Source organism: Oncorhynchus tshawytscha, linkage group LG04 (assembly GCF_018296145.1).
Source record: "Oncorhynchus tshawytscha isolate Ot180627B linkage group LG04, Otsh_v2.0, whole genome shotgun sequence".
NCBI lineage: Eukaryota > Metazoa > Chordata > Actinopteri > Salmoniformes > Salmonidae > Oncorhynchus > Oncorhynchus tshawytscha.
In genome coordinates, this window is record NC_056432.1 from 240797 (window position 1) to 256646 (window position 15850).

General features: G+C 46.8%; 1 protein-coding gene across 5 annotated transcripts in view; it reads left to right on the forward strand.

The window, feature by feature from the left end:
- slc4a4a (solute carrier family 4 member 4a) overlaps positions 1-15850 on the forward strand; it is a 309472-nt gene that overhangs the window by 181575 nt on the left and 112047 nt on the right. The gene's annotated exons all lie outside the window — the stretch shown is intronic.

Consider the following 15850-nt stretch of genomic DNA (forward strand, 5'->3'; position numbering starts at 1 on the left):
TAACAATGGCCGGAGTTGAATGGAACACCTTAGTGACTGTGCCCTCTGCTCTATACAATCAATACATATCTGTTTATTTTATGTGATGATAAAAGGCTCATACAATACAAATATTTTTTTAATGTTTTCTTTCACAGTGATAGCAACTCCGACTGGGAGGCCCCGGTGCCAAGCTGCCTGCTCTACCTGTGCCCCCAGTGGTGTTCATATGCCACAGTTCATTACTGCAGACATGACTGTGCCTCAGGGCCAAAAGGGCACAGCATGGAGGCGTCGTTGTGTTCTGTGTCGCATGAAATGCACCACTTGTTCAGTTTGCCTCTGCTTTACATCAGAAAGAGACTGCTATGGGACAGGGCACAGGCAGCAAAATACTGTGACGAGGATTTCCAAGGGGTGTACTGTTTTTTTTTTTTTTTCTATATTTATTTTCTAATCTTTTTTAAATCTTTTTTTTTTTTTTTTGTGTGTGTGTTAGAATTGCTTTTTGATGTGTTGTATATAGTTATTTGCACTGCTGTATATAGTTATAGGTCATTTCACCAATTCGGCCACTTTTGGGCAATTCGGCCACTTTTGGGCAATTCGGCCACTTTTGGGCAACTTGTGTGGGACACCTGGGTGACTTCATGCTAAATGTCATGTAGCTCACCCATTCCTGAAGTTATCAGTCTGAAACTTTGCACACCTTCAGTTGCCTTCTGTGTTATCCATCAAAATTATCTCCAGCATCCTATCTGACTGTGTGGCTATTCTAGTACATGTGAAAGATGATACTATAACAATAAAAAACAGAAAACGTATGCTCTTTCTTTCTCTTTTCTTCCACAAGATCTACTGTGTTATATTCCCCTACATTCAATTAACATTTCCACAAACCTCAGAATGTTTCCATTCAAATGATACCAAGAATATGCATATCCTTGCCTCTGGGGCTGAGCTACAGGCAATTAGATTTGGGTATGTCTTCAGGCAGAAATTGAGAACAAAGGGATGCAGCCATAACTTAACACCCCGGCAGTCCTACAATCTAAAATAGATGCCCTCAATCTCACATAAATTATCAAGGAACCCACCAGGTACAACCCTAAATCTGTAAACAAGGGCACCCTCATAGATCTTATCCTGACCAACTTGCCCTCCAAATACACCCCTGCTGTTTTCAATAAGGATCTTAGCGATCACTGCCTCATTGCCTGCATCCACTATGGGTCCGCGGTCAAACTACCACACCTCATCACAGTCAGACGCTCCCTAAAACACTTCTGCGAGCAGGCCTTTCTAATCGACCTGGCCCGGGTGTCCTGGAAGGATATTGACCTCATCCAGTCAGTAGATGATACTTGGTCGTTCTTTTAAAGTAATTTCCTCACCATCTAAAATAAGCATCCCCCTTTCAAAAAATGTAGAACTAAGAACAGATATAGCCCTTGGTTCACTCCAGATCTGACTGCCCTTGACCAGCACAAAAACATCCTGTGGCGGACTGCACTAGCATCAAATAGTCTGCGCGATATGCAACTTTTCAGGGTAGTCAGGAACCAATACACCAGTCCGTTAGGAAAGCAAAGGCTAGCTTTTTCAAACAGAAATTTGCATCCTGTAGCTCAAACTCCAAAATGTTTTGGGACCCTCTGAAGTCCATTGAGAATGAGAGCACCTCCTCCAAGTTTCCCAACTGCACTGAGGCTAGGAAACACTGTCACCACCGATAAATCCACGATAATCAAGAATTTCAATAAGCATTTCTCTACGACTGGCCATGCTTTCCACCTGGCTACTCCTACCCCGGGCAACAGCCCTGCACCCCCCACAGCAACTTGCCCAAGCCTCCCCCATTTCCTCTTCACTCAATTCCAGATAGCTGATGTTCTGAAAGAGTTGCAAAATCTGGACCCCACAAATCAGCTGAGCTAAACAATCTGGACCATCTCTTTCTAAATTGATCCGCCACAAATGTTGCAACCCCTATTACTAGCCTGTTCAACCTCTCTTTCGTATCGTCTGAGATCCCAAAAGATTGGCAAGCTGCCGCGCTCATCCCCCTCTTCAAAGGGAGAGACACTCTAGACCCAAACTGTAACAGACCAATATCTATCCTACCCTGCCTTTCTAAGGTCTTCGAAAGCCAAGTTAACAAACAGATCACCGACCATTAAGAATCCCACCGTACCTTCTCCACAATGCAATCTGGATTCTGAGCTGATGTGGCTGGGTGCACCTCAGCCACGCTCAAGGTCCTAAACAATATTATAACTGCCATCGATAAAAGACAATACTGTGCAACCGTGTTCATCAACCTGGCCAAGGCTTTTGACTCTGTCAATCACCACATTCTTTTCGGCAGACGCTAGAGCCTTGGTTTCTCAAATGACTGCCTCGCCTGATTCACCAACTACTTCACAGACAGAGCTCAGTGTGTCAAATCAGAAGGACTGTTGTCCGGACCTCTGGCAGTCTCTATGGGGGTGCCACAGGTTTCAATTCTCGGGCCTACTCTCTTCTCTGTATACATTAAAGATGTCTCTCTTGCTGCTGGTGATTCTCTGATCCACCTCTACGCAGATGACACCATTCTGTATACTTCTGGCCCTTCTTTGGAAACTGTGTTAACCTCTCTAGGGTATTTGGGACGCTAGCGTCAGAAATGCTCATTATAAAAATTCAGAAAACAAAACATATTTTACATAGGTTTAAAGATTAACTTCTTGCTAATCCAACCACGGTGTCAGATTTAAAAAATGCTTTTCGGCGAAAGCATACCTAGCCCAGAACATAGCCCAGTTGACAAATTATTGCAACAGTAACCAGCCAAGCAGAAGCGTTACAAAACTCAGAAATGAAGATAGAATTAATCCCTTACCTTTGATTATCTTCATATGGTGGCACTCAGAAGAAATTAATTTCCTCAATAAATGTTCCTTTTGTTCGATAAAGTCTCTTTATATCCAAAAACCTCAGTTTTGTTTGCGTGTTTTCTTCAGTAATCCACAGGCTCAAACGCAGTCAAAACAGGCAGACAAAAAATCTAAATTGTTAGAAACATATCAAACAATGTTTATATTCAATCCTCAGGTTGTTTTTAGCCTAAATGATCTATAATATTTCAACCGGACAATAATGTCGTCAATATAAAAGGTAAACAAGAAATGCACTCTCTCGAGATTGCGCATGAAAAATCTCTGTGACACGTCAGGTTCCACTCATTCACACTGGTCTTACTCCCTCATTTATAGGAGTACAAGCCTGAAACAATTTCTAAAGACTGTTGACATCTAGTGGAAGGCATAGGAACTGCAAATCGAGTCCTAAATCAATGGATACTGTAATGGCATTGAATAGAAAACTACAAAAACAAAAATACTTCCTGAATGGATTTTTCTCAGGTTTCCGCCTGCCAAATCAGTTCTGTTATACTCACAGACACTAATTGAACAGTTTTGCAAACTTTAGAGAGTTTTCTTTCCAAATATACCAGTTATATGCATATCATATCATAGCCAGAGTAGCAGCCGGTTTAATTTGGGCATGCTTTTCATCCAAAATTCCGAATGCTGCCCCCTAACCTAGAGAGGTTAACTAACCTTCAGTCGAGCTTCAATGCCATACAACACTCCTTCTGTGGCCTCCAACTGCTGTTAAATGCAAGTAGAACTAAATGCATGCTCTTCAACCGATCGCTGCCCGCACCTGCCCGCCTGTCCAATATCACTACTCTGGACAGTTCTGATTTAGAATATGTGGACAACTACAAATACCTAGGTGTCTGGCTAGACTGTAAACTCTCCTTCCAGACTCAGATTAAGGACCTCCAATCCAAAATTAAATCTAGAATCGGCTTCCTCGCAATACTGACTATCCTACCGATCCTTGACTTCTTTTATGTCTTTTACAAAATAGCCTCCAACACTCTACTCAGAAAATTGGATGCAGTCTATCACAGTGCCATCCATTTTGTCACCAAAGCCCCATATACTACCAAACCACTGCGACTTGTATGCTCTCGTTGGCTGGCCCTCGCTTCAAATTCATCGCCAAAATCAAATCAAATCAAATGTATTTTATTTTTCAAATCAAATTTATTTCAAACCCACTGGCTCCAGGTCATGTATAAGTCTTTGCTAGGTAAAGCCCCACCTTATCTCAGCTCACTGGTTACCATAGCAGCACACACCCCTGACACCCGCTCCAGCAGGTATATTTCACTCCTCACCCCCAAAGCCAATTCCTACTTTGGCCGCCTTTCCTTCCAGTTCTCTGCTGCCAATGACTGGAACTAATTGCAAAAATTTCTGAAGCTGGAGACTCATATTTCCCTCACTAACTTTAAGCATCAGCTATCGGAGCCGCTCACAGATCATTTCACCTGTACATAGCCCATCTGTAAATAGTCCATCTAACTACCTCATCCCCATATTATTATTATTTTTTGCTCCTTTGCACCCCAGTACCTCTACTTGCACCGTCATTTTTTCCACATCTAGCACTCTAGTGTTTAATTGCTAAATTGTAATTACTTCGCCACTACGGCCTACTATTGCCTTACCTCCCTAATCTTACCTATTTTGTATACAGATTTATTTCTAATGTGTTATTGACTGTATGTTTGTTTACTCCATGTGTAACTCTGTGTTGTTGTCTGTTCACACTGCTATGCTTTATCTAGGACGGGGCATGTGGACAGATCAGCTGTAGGACATGGCATGTGGACAGATCAGCTGTAGGACTGGACATGTGGACAGGTCAGCTACAGTACAGGACATGTGGACAGGTCAGCTGTAGGACGGGGCATGTGGACAGATCAGCTACGGTACAGGACATGTGGACAGGTCAGCTGTAGGATGGGACATGTGGACAGATCAGCTGTAGGACGGGACATTTGGACAGGTCAGCTACGGTACAGGACATGTGGACAGGTCAGCTGTCGAGTGGGGCATGAGGACAGATCAGCTACGGTACAGGACATGTGGACAGGTTAGCTGTAGGACTGGACATGTCGACAGATCAGCTACGGTAGAGGACATGTGGAATGTTCAGCTGTAGGATGGGACATGTGACAGATCAGCTGTAGGACGGGACATGTGGCGGGGTCAGCTGTAGGACGGGGCATGTGGACAGATCAGCTACTGTACAGGACATGTGAATAGATCAGCTACGGTACAAGGCATGTGGACTGATCATCAATGGTACAGGACATGTGGACAGGTCAGCTGTCGAGTGGGGCATGAGGACAGATCAGCTACTGTACAGGACATGTGGACAGGTTAGCTGTAGGACTGGACATGTCGACAGATCAGCTACGGTACAGGACATGTGGACAGGTCAGCTGTAGGACGGGGCATGTGGACAGGCATGTGGACATGTGGACAGGTCAGCTATGGTACGGGGCATGTGGACAGACATGTGGAGGGCATGAGGACAGTCAGCTGTAGGACGGGACATGTGGACATGTCAGCTACGGGGCATGTGGACAGAAGGTACAGGACATGTGGACAGGTCAGCTGTAGGACGGGGCATGTGGACAGATCAGCTGTAGGACGGGACATGTGGACAGGTCAGCTACGGTACAGAACTTGTGGACAGATCAGCTACGGTACAGGACATGTGGACAGGTCAGCTGTAGGACAGAGCATGTGGACAGATCAGCTGTAGGACAGGGCATGTGGACAGACCAGCTGTAGGACTGGACATGTGGACAGGTCAGCTACGGTACAGGACATGTGGACAGGTCAGCTATGGTACAGGACATGTGGACAGGTCAGCTGTAGGACAGGGCATGTGGACAGATCATCTACGGTACAGGACATGTGGACAGGTCAGCTGTCGAGTGGGGCATGTGGACAGATCAGCTACGGTACAGAACATGTGGACAGGTCAGCTGTAGGACGGGACATGTGTAAAGATCAGCTACGGTACAGGACATGTCTACAGGTCAGCTGTAGGACAGGGCATGTGGACAGATCAGATTTAGGACGGGACATGTGGACACGTCAGCTACGGTACAGGACATGTGGACAGATCAGCTAAGGTACAGGACATGTGGACAGGTCAGCTGTAGGACAGGGTATGTGGACAGATCAGCTACAGTACAGGACATGTGGACAGGTCAGCTGTAGGACAGGGCATGTGGACAGATCATCTAGGGTACAGGACATGTGGACAGGTCAGCTGTCGAGTGGGGCATTTGGACAAATCAGCTACGGTACAGGACATGTGGGCAGGTCAGCTGTAGGACGGGGCATGTGGACAGATCAGCTGTAGGACAGGGCATGAGGACAGATCAGCTGTAGGACGGGACATGTGGACATGTCAGCTACGGTACAGGACATGTGGACAGATCAGCTAAGGTACAGGACATGTAGACAGGTCAGCTGTAGGATGGGGCATGTGGACAGATCAGCTACGGTACAGGACATGTGGACAGGTCAGCTGTAGGACAGGGTATGTGGACAGATCAGCTACGGTACAGGACATGTGAACAGGTCAGCTGTAGGACGGGACATGTGGACAGGTTAGCTGTAGGACGGGACATGTGAACAGGTCGGCTATAGGACGGGACATGTGTACAGATCAGCTACGGTACAGAACATGTGGACAGATCAGCTACGGTACAGGACATGTGGACAGGTCGGCTATAGGACGGGACATGTGTACAGATCAGCTGTAGGACGGGACATGTGTACATGTCAGCTGTAAGACGGGACATGTGGCCAGGTCGGCTATAGGTCAGGACATGTGGACAGATCAACTGTAGGACGGGACATGTGTGCAGGTCAGCTGTAGGACGGGACATGTGGACAGGTCGGCTGTAGGTCAGGACATGTGTGCAGATCAGCAATAGTACAGGAAATGTGGATAGATCAGCTACTGAACAGGACATGTGGACAGGTCAGCTATAGAGCAGCTACATGTCATCTATAGGACAGGGCATGTGGACAGTTCAACTAAAAGTCATCTATAGGACAGAACATGTGGATAGATCAGCTACTGAACAGGGCATGTGGACAGTTCAACTAAAGGTCATCTATAGGACAGAATATGTGGATAGATCAGCTACTGAACAGGAAATGTTGATAGATCAGCTATTGAACAGGGCATGTGGACAGTTCAACTAAAGGTCATCTATAGGACAGAACATGTGGATAGATCAGCTATGGAACAGGACTTGAGGACAGGTCAGGACATGTGGATTGATCAGCTATGGAACAGGACTTGAGGACAGGTCAGGACATGTGGATAGATCGGCTATGGAACAGGACTTGAGGACAGGTCAGGGCATGTGGATAGATCAGATATGGAACAGGACTTGAGGACAGGTCAGGACATGTGGATAGATCAGCTATGGAACAGGGCATGTGGATAGATCAGCTATGGAACAGGATTTGAAGACAGGTCAGGACATGTGGATAGATCAGCTATTGAACAGGGCATGTGGACAGGTCAGATATAGGACGGGGCATGTGGACAGATCAGCTACGGTACAGGACATGTGGACAGGTCAGCTACGGTACAGGACATGTGGGACTGGTCAGCTATGGTACTGGACATGTGGACAGGTCAGCTGTAGGAGTGGGGCATGTGGACAGATCAGCTACGGTACAGGACATGTGGACAGGTTAGCTGTAGGACTGGACATGTAGACAGATCAGCTACGGTACAGGACATGTAGACAGATCAGCTACGGTACAGGACATGTGAACAGGTCAGCTGTAGGACGGGGCATGTGGACAGATCATCTACGGTACAGGACATGTGGACAGGTCAGCTGTCGAGTGGGGCATGTGGACAGATCAGCTACGGTACAGAACATGTGGACAGGTCAGCTGTAGGACGGGACATGTGTAAAGATCAGCTACGGTACAGGACATGTGGACAGGTCAGCTGTAGGACAGGGCATGTGGACAGATCAGCTGTAGGACGGGACATGTGGACACGTCAGCTACGGTACAGGACATGTGGACAGATCAGCTAAGGTACAGGACATGTGGACAGGTCAGCTGTAGGACAGGGTATGTGGACAGATCAGCTACAGTACAGGACATGTGGACAGGCCAGCTGTAGGACAGGGCATGTGGACAGATCATCTACGGTACAGGACATGTGGACAGGTCAGCTGTCGAGTGGGGCATGTGGACAAATCAGCTACGGTACAGGACATGTGAGCAGGTCAGCTGTAGGACGGGGCATGTGGACAGGTCAGCTGTAGGACGGGACATGTGGACAGGTTAGCTGTAGGACGGGACATGTGAACAGGTCGGCTATAGGACGGGACATGTGTACAGATCAGCTGTAGGACGGGACATGTGTACATGTCAGCTGTAAGACGGGACATGTGGCCAGGTCGGCTATAGGTCAGGACATGTGGACAGATCAACTGTAGGACGGGACATGTGTGCAGATCAGCTGTAGGACAGGACATGTGTGCAGGTCAGCTGTAGGACGGGACATGTGGACAGGTCGGCTGTAGGTCAGGACATGTGTGCAGATCAGCAATAGTACAGGAAATGTGGATAGATCAGCTGTAAGACAGGGCATGTGGACAGATCAGCTGTAGGACGGGACATGTGGACACGTCAGCTACGGTACAGGACATGTGGACAGATCAGCTAAGGTACAGGACATGTGGACAGGTCAGCTGTAGGACAGGGTATGTGGACAGATCAGCTACAGTACAGGACATGTGGACAGGTCAGCTGTAGGACAGGGCATGTGGACAGATCATCTACGGTACAGGACATGTGGACAGGTCAGCTGTCGAGTGGGGCATGTGGACAAATCAGCTACGGTACAGGACATGTGGGCAGGTCAGCTGTAGGACGGGGCATGTGGACAGATCAGCTGTAGGACAGGGTATGTGGACAGATCAGCTACGGTACAGGACATGTGACAGGTCAGCTGTAGGACGGGACATGTGGACAGGCTAGCTGTAGGACGGGACATGTGAACATCATGTGTACAGATCAGGACATGTGGACATGACATGGACATGCTGTAGGACGGGACATGTCAGCTGTAAGACGGGACATGTGGCCAGGTCGGCTATAGGTCAGGACATGTGGACAGATCAACTGTAGGACGGGACATGTGTGCAGATCAGCTGTAGGACAGGACATGTGTGCAGGTCAGCTGTAGGACGGGACATGTGGACAGGTCGGCTGTAGGTCAGGACATGTGTGCAGATCAGCAATAGTACAGGAAATGTGGATAGATCAGCTACTGAACAGGACATGTGGACAGGTCAGCTATAGAGCAGCTACATGTCATCTATAGGACAGGGCATGTGGACAGTTCAACTAAAGGTCATCTATCGGACAGGACATGTGGCTCGATCAGCTACTGAACAGGAAATGTGATAGATCAGCTATTGAACAGGGCATGTGGACAGGTCAGATATAGGACGTGGCATATGGACAGATCAGCTACGGTACAGGACGTGTGGACAGGTCAGCTACGGTACAGGACATGTGGACAGGTCCGCTACGGTACAGGACATGTGGACTGTTCAGCTGTAGGACGGGGCTTGTGGACAGATCAGCTACGGTACAGGACATGTGGACAGGTCAGCTGTAGGACGGGGCATGTGGACAAATCAGCTACGGTACAGGACATGTGGACTGTTCAGCTGTAGGACGGGGCTTGTGGACTGATCATCAACGGTACAGGACATGTGGACAGGTCAGCTGTCGAGTGGGGCATGAGGACAGATCAGCTACGGTACAGGACATGTGGACAGGTTAGCTGTAGGACTGGACATGTAGACAGATCAGCTACGGTACAGGACATGTGGACAGGTCAGCTGTAGGACGGGGCATGTGGACAGATCAGCTGTAGGACGGGACATGTGGACAGGTCAGCTACGGTACAGAACATGTGGACAGATCAGCTACAGTACAGGACATGTGGACAGGTCGGCTATAGGACGGGACATGTGGACAAATCAGCAATAGTACAGGAAATGTGGACAGATCAGCTACGGTACAGGACATGTGGACAGGTCAGCTACGGTACAGAACATGTGGACAGATCAGCTACGGTACAGGACATGTGGACAGGTCAGCTGTAGGACGGGGCATGTGGACAAATCAGCTACGGTACAGGACATGTGGACTGTTCAGCTGTAGGACGGGGCTTGTGGACTGATCATCAACGGTACAGGACATGTGGACAGGTCAGCTGTCGAGTGGGGCATGAGGACAGATCAGCTATGGTACAGGACATGTGGACAGGTTAGCTGTAGGACTGGATATGTAGACAGATCAGCTACGGTACAGGACATGTAGACAGATCAGCTACGGTACAGGACATGTGGACAGGTCAGCTGTAGGACGGGGCATGTGGACAGATCAGCTACGGTACAGGACATGTGGACAGGTCAGCTGTAGGACGGGGCATGTGGACAGATCAGCTGTAGGACGGGACATGTGGACAGGTCAGCTACGGTACAGAACATGTGGACAGGTCAGCTGTAGGACAGAGCATGTGGACAGATCAGCTGTAGGACAGGGCATGTGGACAGATCAGCTTTAGGACTGGACATGTGGACAGGTCAGCTACGGTACAGGACATGTGGACAGGTCAGCTGTAGGACGGGGCATGTGGACAGATCAGCTTTAGGACTGGACATGTGGACAGGTCAGCTACGGTACAGGACATGTGGACAGGTCAGCTGTAGGATGGGACATGTGGACAAATCAGCTACGGTACAGGACATGTGGACTGTTCAGCTGTAGGACGGGGCTTGTGGACTGATCATCAACGGTACAGGACATGTCAGCTATAGAGCAGCTATATGTCATCTATAGGACAGGGCATGTGGACAGGTCAGCTATAGAGCAGCTATATGTCATCTATAGGACAGGGCATGTGGACAGGTCAGCTATAGAGCAGCTATATGTCATCTATAGGACAGGGCATGTGGACAGGTCAGCTATAGAGCAGCTATATGTCATCTATAGGACAGGGCATGTGGACAGTTCAACTAAAAGTCATCTATAGGACAGAACATGTGGATAGATCAGCTATGGAACAGGACTTGAGGACAGGTCAGGACATGTGGATAGATCAGCTATGGAACAGGGCATGTGGATAGATCAGCTGTGGAACAGGACTTGAGGACAGGTCAGGACATGTGGCTAGATCAGCTATTGAACAGGACTTGTGGCAGGTCAGGACATGTGGATAGATCAGCTATTGAACAGGGCTTGTGGCAGGTCAGGGCATGTGGATAGATCAGCTATTGCACAGGACATGTGGATAGATCAGCTATGGAACCGGACTTGTGGACACGTCAGCTATAGGACATGACATGTGGATAGATCAGCTATGGAACAGGACTTGAGGACAGGTCAGGACATATGGATAGATCAGCTATGGAACAGGACTTGAGGACAGGTCAGTTTTAGGACAGGACATGTCGTCAGTTCAGCTATTGGAAAGGACTTGTGGCCAGATCAGCTATTGGACATGTGTCCTCATCAGCTATAGGATGGGACTTGTGAACAGGTCAGCAATATGCCATCTATAGGACAGGGCATGTGGACAGATCAACTAAAGGTCAGCTATAGGACAGGACGTATGGATAGATCAGCTATGGAACAGGACTCTTGGACAGGTCAGCTATAGGACAGGAAATTTGGATCGATCAGCTATGGAACAGGACATGTGGACAGGTCAGCTATAGGACAGGACATGTGGACAGGTCAGCTATAGGTCAGCTATTGGGCAGGACATGACGACAGATCAGGTAAAGGCCAGATATAGATAAGGACATATGGACATTGCTCCTTGACCTCACATTGAGCTCTCCTTGACCTCACTTTCACCTTACCCACACTGTTCTTTAGAGGTCCCTCCCTTCCTCTCGAATGGCTGGATGTCAGTTAGCAGTGTGTGATTGCAGACAGAAACAGTAGTGACTGTTGGGTGGCAGGTTAGACAGGGTCCCACAGATTAATGCTGTCATTTAAGAGATTAAGACACCGAATGACCCACATGTAGAAATAAGCAAAAAAAGAAAAGTACCTTTTTCAGGACCCTGTCTTTCAAAGATAATTAGTAAAAATCCAAATAACTTCACAGATCTTCATTGTAAAGGGGTTAAACACTGTTTCCCATGCTTGTTCAATGAAACATAAACAATTAATGAAGATGCACCAGTGGAACGGTCGTTGATGCACCAGTGGAACGGTCGTTGAGACACTAACAGCTTACAGACAATGTAGGCAATGAAGGTCACAGTTCTGAAAACTTAGGACACTAAAGAGGCCATTCAACTGACTCTGAAAAACACCAAAAGAAAGATGCCCAGGATCCCTGCTCATCTGCGTGAACGTGCCTTAGGCATGCTGCAAGGAGGCATGAGGACTGCAGATGTGGCCAGGGCAATAATTTGCAATGTCCGTACTGTGAGATGCCTAAGACAGCGCTACAGGAGGCCAGGACGGACAGCTGATTGTCCTCGCAGTGGCAGACCACGTGTAACAACACCTGCACAGGATCGGTACATCTGAACATCACAACTGTGGGACAGGTACAGTATGGCAACAACAACTGCCCGTGTTACACCAGGAACGCACAATCCCACCATCAGTGCTCAGACTGTTCGCAATAGGTTGAGAGAGGCTGGACTGAGGGCTTGTAGGCCTGTTGTAAGGCAGGTCCTCACCAGACATCACCGGAACAACGTTGGCTATGGGCACAAACCCACCATCGCTGGACCAACCAGGACTGGCAAAAAGTGCTCTTCACTGACGAGTCGCGGTTTTGTCTCACAAGGGGTGATGGTCAGACTCGCATTTATCGTCGAAGGAATGAGCCTTACACCGAGGCCTGTACTCTGGAGTGGGATCGATTTGGAGGTGGGGGGTCCATCATGGTCTGGGGCGGTGTGTCACAGCATCATCGGACTGAGCTTGTTGTCATTGCAGGCAATCTCAACGCTGTGCGTTACAGGGAAGACGTCCTCTTCCCTCATGTGGTACACTTCCTGCAGGCTCATCCTGACATGACCCTCCAGCATGACAATGCCACCAGCCATACTGCTCGTTCTGTGCGTGATTTCATGCAAGACAGGATTGTCAGTGTTCTGCCATGGCCAGCAAAGAGCCTGGATCTCAATCCCACTGAGCACATCTGGGAACTGTTGGATCGGAGGGTGAGGGCTAGGGCCAATCTCCTCAGAAATATCCGGGAACTTGCAGGTGTCTTGGTGGAAGAGTGGGGTAACATCTCACAGCAAGAACTGACAAATCTGGTGCAGTCCAGAAGGAGGAGATGCACTGCAGTACTTAATGCAGCTGGTGGACACACCAGATACTAACTGTTACTTTTGATTTTAACCCCCCCTTTGTTCAGGGACACATTTTTCCATTTATTTTAGTCACATGTCTGTGGAACTTGTTCAGTTTATGTCTCAGTTGTTGATCTTGTTATGTTCATACAAATATTTACACATGTTAAGTTTGCTGAAAATACACGCAGTTGACAGTGAGAGGACGTTTCTTTTTATGCTGAGTTTATAACTAATATATTGTAATTTAATAATGCGGTTTGATGGGACAGAAAGTGGAAAGGGAAGTGGAATTTTAAATGTTGCTTACTGGACCTGATCTAGATTGTGTTACACCGAGATAAGATCAGGCCAGTGGTTTAATCAACTTTAATGCCTCAGTTTAATCACCCCCGACAACCTGCTGCCAAGACTGAAGACAACATGCTTCTCTGCGATTGGGGGGAGGGATTAGAGTTAGAGATGAGGTCATTCAGAAACATGCCAGAATGTCTCCTAGATTTGGAATCTCACTGAATTAAGAGGCTCTTTTTGCGTCACCGTGTTTTTGTAATGAGTTGCCATGATGTTTTGATCTAAACCAACTAAACTGCTTCCAGTTAATTGGGAACTGCCAACCAGATTCAGATTCGTAGTAATTTGGTAACAATTACTGTGGCAGAATGCAGTAGTGGAGAAAGACTAACAAGATAAGGATTCTAGAACTGCTTCAAATGTTCTACAAGTGTTCTGCTGTTACATGGTGATGTACCACAGCTTCAGTTGTTAACATGTTACATGGTTTTTCTCCAGGATCGAAGGTTTATTACAGAGTGTGTTATGGGTACTCTATGATGCTTGCTTTATCAATTACACTGATCGCTATCCAAGCGTTCAGACATTTTTGGAAAGGAAATCACAGTGGCTTAAAAACGTATTTGGGACTGGGGGGCAGTATTGAGTAGCTTGGATAAAAAGGTGCCCATAGTAAAGATTTGGATAGAAAACACTCTGAAGTTTCTAAACCTGTTTGAATGATGTCTGTGAATATAACATAACTCATATGGCAGGCAAAAACCTGAGAAAAAATCCAACCAGGAAGTGGGAAATCTGAGGTTTGTAGTTTTTTAAGTCATTGCCTATCGAATACACAGTGTCTATGGGGTCATATTGCACTTCCTAATGCTTTCACTAGATGTCAACAGTCTTTAGAACCTTTTGAGGCATCTACTGTGAAGATTTATGTTAAAAACATCCTAAAGATTGATTCTATACTTTGTTTGACATGTTTCTACGGACTGTAACGGAACTTTTTGACTTTTCGTCTGGACCTGGTGATCGCGCCTCATGAATTTGGTTTGTGAACTAAATGAGCGAACAAAAAGGAGGCATTTGGACATAAATTATGGACTTTATCGAACAAAACAAACATTTATTGTGGAACCGGGATTCCTGGCAGTGCATAGTAACATAATAAAAGTACAATTATAATATGCTATTCTATCGTCAATGGATGGATGGGATGCCAGCAACCAGATAGAAACTGATAATGGTGCATGTTCAAACCAAGTACATGCTCAATGGCTTTCGATATCTGGAGATAAAACCAGGCCAGCGGGGGAGCGACTGTCTGAGAATGGGCACAATACAGTGTCTGATACAATGAACAAAATACTGTTTTTAAATCTTGTCATAAATATATTTCCATTCATATTTTTTTATGCAATTAATTATTTGCAATTCTTCATGCACTGGTGAAGACATCAGAAAAAAAATTGTAGACCTCCACAAGTCTGGTTCATCCTTGGGAGCAATTTCCAAAATCCTGAAGGTACCATGTTCATCTGTACAAACAGTAGAACGCAAGTATAAACACCATGAGACCACGCAGCCGTTATAGCACTCAGGAAGGAGGTGTTCTGTCTCCTAGAGATGAACGTACATTGGTGCGAAAAGTGCAAATCAATTCCAGAACAACAACAAAGGACCTTGTGAAGATGCTGGAGAAAACAGGTACAAAAGTATCTATATCCACAGTAAAATGCGTCCTTTATCGACATAACCTGAAAGGCCGCTCAGCAAGGAAGAAGCCACTGCTCCAAAACCACCATAAAAAAGCCAAACTACGGTTTGCAACTGCACATGGGGACAAAGATCATACTTTTTGGAGAAATGTCCTCTGGTCTGATGAAACAAAAATAGAACTGTTTGGCCATAATGACCATCGTTATGTTTGGAGGAAAAAGGAGGAGGCTTGCAAGCCTAAGAACACCATCCTAACCTTGAAGCACAAGGGTGGCAGCATCATGTTGTGGGGTTGCTTTGCTGAAGGAGGGACTGGTGCACTTCACAAAATAGATTGCAACATGAGGTAGGAAAATTATGTGGATATATTGAAACAACATCTCAAGACATCAGTCAGGAAGTTAAAGCTTGGTCGCAAATGTGTCTTCCAAATGGACAATGACCCCAAGCATATTTCCAAAGTTTTGGCAAAATGGCTTAAGGACAACAATGTCAAGGTATTGGAGTGGCCATCACAAAACCCTGACCTCAACCCTATAGTCAATTTGTGGGCAGAAC